This window comes from Cebus imitator, unplaced genomic scaffold (genome assembly GCF_001604975.1).
Source record: "Cebus imitator isolate Cc_AM_T3 unplaced genomic scaffold, Cebus_imitator-1.0 Scaffold6, whole genome shotgun sequence".
NCBI lineage: Eukaryota > Metazoa > Chordata > Mammalia > Primates > Cebidae > Cebus > Cebus imitator.
This window is the reverse complement of record NW_016107321.1, coordinates 13682892-13687262: the sequence shown is the minus strand read 5'-3', so window position 1 is coordinate 13687262 and position 4371 is coordinate 13682892. Positions and strand designations below refer to the sequence as shown.

Here is a 4371-nt window from a genome sequence, read left to right as displayed (position 1 = left end):
AAAAAAAAAAAAAAAAAAAAAAAAAGTAGGACCACAAACTCTAAGCCCCTTTAAACACAAAATACAGGATACAAACGTAATATGGCTAATCAAGGGTCTTCCACTACGTCTCTGGAGCAGGGAAGGCCTTGTCCTGCCTGGCCTTGCCTTGCCAAGGGTTAGCTCTAGTCCACTGAGTCCCCCTCCCTAGCATCCCTCCTGTCTCAAGCGTCATTGACCCTCAGGTCGGGGGACACCAGTGATGCTCGCCATGTCTCTGAAATACTTTCTTTTTGTTCATCTTTATTGTGCCTATAATACTTCTGTTTTCTGTTTATTCCCCTGACTTGAATCAGATGTCTGGGGAGTATATGAAGTTTCTTGTTTCCTCTCTATCACTATCTTCTGTCTAGAAACCAATCAAGCATCCTCTCTGACTCCAAACCTCTCAGTTATCTGTGGGAGGACAACTCGCAGGATTTGAGCAGTTTTCACTTTCATGGCCTAAAAGATAAGCCCTTCCATGTATAAATTCTGATTAAAGGCAACGTATTGCATTTACATTTTAGAGGGGTGAACACATTTTTTTCTGGGACTTACGTGTTTTGTTTCTTTGTTTTTTAATGTAGTTTGATTTATTTCTAAGAAATTACAGGATTGAAGAATGGCAACGAATATTAATAGCCTTTGAGAGAAAGTAGCAAAGCTTTCATAATAAGTCCCAGGACCATGAACTTCCATATTGCCCTAAATGCATTTTCAAACCTTGATTTCTGTGCCTACTCTATAAAAAACAGAAATCCAAGGTGACAAGATTCCTTATCTAAAATCCTAAACATGGCTGGGTGTGGTGGTTCATACCTGTAATCCCAGCACTTTGGGAGGCTGAGGTGGGTGGATCACTTGAGCTCAGGAGTTCAAGACCAGCCTGGCCAACATGGTGAAACCTCATCTCTACTAAAAATACAAAAATTAGCCGGGCATAGTGGTGCACACTTTTAATCCCAGCTACTTGGGAGGCTGAAGTGAGAGGATTGCTTGAGCCAAGGAGACGGAGGTTGCAGTGAGCTGAGATCTCACCACTACACTCCAGCCTGGGTGACAAAGTGAGACTCTGTCTCAAAAAATAAAAAAATAGTAGCCAGGCGAGGTGGCTCAAGCCTGTAATCCCAGCACTTTGGGGGGCTGGGGTGGCCGGATCACGAGGTCAAGAGATGGAGACCATCCTGGCCAATATGGTGAAACCCGTCTGTACTAAAAAGACAAAAATTAGCCGGGCATGGTGGCTCACGCCTGTAGTCCCAGCTACTCGGGAGGCTAAGGCAGGAGAATCGCTTGAACCTGGGAGACGGAGGTTGCAGTGAGCTGAGATTGCCCCACTGCACTCTAGCCTGGCGACAGAGTGAGACTCTATCTCAAAAGTTAATAAATAAAAAATTTAAAAACTATTTTTAAAATCCTAAACCAAAAAAAAAAAAAAAAATCCTAAACATTCTCATTCCACAGGATGCTGCAAACTATAGATCTCAAACTTGGAAGTTCTGGGAATTCTGCCAGTATCCCCAAGTAAATCTCTTGGGAAGTTCAGAATGCCGGCTGGCGTAGCTGTGCCTACTCTTAAAGAGTGGTGCAGACTCTGATTCTCCATGTCTGCTAAGTAAAATATTCCAAACACAGATCCCAGCCTTATCTAGTGAATGGAATCATCGCTCTGTTTTTACATTTTCTTTTGGCCTCAAACTTTAGAGCTATATCATGTTAACGGTTTAACACCAGAGGGGAAAGCTATTCTTAAACTACTCAAACATGGTTCTTTTTCTATTTTTCAGGCTCCTGAAACAGGCTATTCTTTGCCTTTTTGCTGCAGTTGGAGAAGAAACTGACTTTGAAAAATGCCTGTTACGCAATGTTGGAGACATGGTGAAATCAGCCAAGGATTTCTTCTTCATTCAAGATGAATTCTCTTCACAGAGGAATATAGTGTTCAGCAAAAAGACCTCCACCAAGTCAGAAAGAAACTAAGACATTTCTGTTTCTATTAGAGTTTACATTATTTCTACCGCTTACACTTTAGAATGTTTACTTTATGGGGACTAAGGGATTACAAGAGTGTGAACTAAAAAGTAACATTTTCCACTCTCAAGTTTTCCACTTTGTCTTTGAACTGAAAATAAACATGGATCTAGAAAACCAACCAGCAACTTTTCAGTGCCAGATAAAACTCTGCACTCTAGAGGTAACTGCTCATGAGAAGCAGCTGAAAGTGTTACCTGACACCAGTTTCCTAGAAAACTGTGAACGCAACCAAGCTTTTTAAACGTGACTAGAAAAGCAATAACACATAGAGAAATATCTGGTCCATCGAGAAATCTTCTGACTGTCAGGGATGCCTTGTAAGATCTCTTGGAATGAAGTGCACTGTGTATCCAGAACTATTTTCTTTCTTTTTTTTTTTTTTAGATGGAGTCTCACTCTGTTACCTAGGCTGAAGTGCAATGGACAATCTTGGCTCACTGCAAGCTCCGCCTCCCAGGTTCATGCAATTCTCCTGTCTCAGCCTCCCGAGTAGCTAAGATTACAGGCGCATGCTGCCATGCCCAGCTAATTTTTGGTATTTTAGTAGAGACAGGGTTTCACCATGTTGCCCAGGCTGGTCTCGAACTCCTGAGCTCAGGCAATCCACCTGCCTCGTCCTCCCAAAGTGCTAGGATTACAGGCATGAGCCACCGTGCCAGGCTATCCAGAACTATTTTCCAGCACCAGTGAAGTTGCTATCTCTTACCTAAAACAAATGGGTTTATGCTAGTTTCTTCCACCGAGGAATGAATCTCAATGGCCATTAAACTCACTAAGGCCCACAGGGCTAGGAAAAGTAGCTCTTAAAGGTCAGGTGTTTGGAAAATGTTTTTCCTTTTGCCCAACCCTTAATCCATAGTAGAGAATGTTCTGTGGCCTGTTCCCCCGCCCGGGTTTTCCTGACCCTTCTTTGTTTTCCAATTTTTCCTACAATAATATAAAATTGTGTAAAAGTTAAAACAAAACCAAGGATTCAGGAAGAAACAAGCAGTGATTGTCCTCTAGGCAGTAAGTAAAACAGCTACCATAAATATCGTAGATGCCCCCAGGCACATCCTGCAGGATCTTTCCTGCCTCCTCTTGTCCCAAACCCTCCAGTGACCCTACTCAGCCACCGCTCAGCCCATAATGCATCTTTATGCACAATTTGTCCCAAAACACTGTTTAGTAGCTCAAAAGCCTCCCACTCAAAAGCTGTCCATCCCAAGAATAATTTCACTTGGCAATTCTGAAGTGTCCTTCCCATCCCTGACCTTTATCTGGGACTACACCTCTCTAAATATACAGTTAACCGGTGTTTTACGGTATATTTGGAGAGATGTACTCCCAAATACAAGGAGTACCCCTCTCCCTTTACAGTAAATTTGCAAACCCTTAAAATCTTCAAATAGATGTATACGTTGAAACAGTATATATTCCACTCAGAAAGCGGTCTTTTTTTGTTGTTAATTTTTTTATTTATTTTATTTATTTATTTCGAGACAGGGTCTCACTCTGTTGTCCCAGTGGCGTGCAGTGGCACAATCACGGCTCACCATAGCCGCAACCTCCCAGGCTCAGGTGAAGCTCCCACCTCAGCCTCCTGAGAAGCTGGGACTACAGGCGCACCCCACCCCACCAGCTAGTTTTTGTATTTTGGTAGAGACAGGGCTTCCCCATGTTACCCAGGCTGGTCTCAAAGTTTGGGGCTCAAGCAATACGCCTGCCTCAGCCTCCCAAAGTGCTGGGATTAGAGGCTTGAGCCACCGTGCCTGGCCATGAATTGATTTTTAAACAGTTGCCTTCTGCTACGCACGCTTTTATGCTTTTCTCTGCATCGAAAGGTTAATTTTCTATTTTTGAAAATGTTTTTACAAAAAATATTTTCGAAATCTCCATTCAAAAAGCTTTAGCCTACCTAGGGGCTCCTTTCCTTACCTACTTTTACCAGGAAACTCATCAACTTAAAAAGTAAGCCAGCATCCTGCACACCAGTCCAGGTGCTGCTGCAAACCACAAACTGTTACCTGTCGTGTAGGCTCATTTGAAGTCTTCTGGGTGTCATAACTTGGGCTCTGATTGATTTGTTTTTGCTCATTTACTACCCTACTGATGGTAGAGTGTATTTAACTCCCGCTGAGTGATCTACAGTCTCCACCAAGAAGAAAGGTTAATTAATGGGCTTATCAACTCCTGATGACTTGAAGCATTCATAGAGAAAAAGAAGTATTATTATGGGGATTATTGGGAGGAGCCGGTTATCAACCATCTCTTCTAAGGCCACAGCATGAGAAAAGAAAAATCACATAAACTTTGGCATGGTGGGTTAGAGTTAGA

The 4371-nt window shown here is 42.6% G+C and overlaps 1 protein-coding gene across 1 annotated transcript in view; it reads left to right on the top strand.

The window, feature by feature from the left end:
- MTHFD1L (methylenetetrahydrofolate dehydrogenase (NADP+ dependent) 1 like) overlaps positions 1–2173 on the top strand; it is a 207573-nt gene extending 205400 nt beyond the window's left edge. The window contains exon 22 of the mRNA XM_017539199.2: positions 1809–2173. The gene's annotated coding sequence lies outside the window, so the exon portion shown is untranslated. The remainder of the gene's footprint in view (positions 1–1808) is intronic.
- Positions 2174–4371: the final 2198 nt, after the last annotated feature.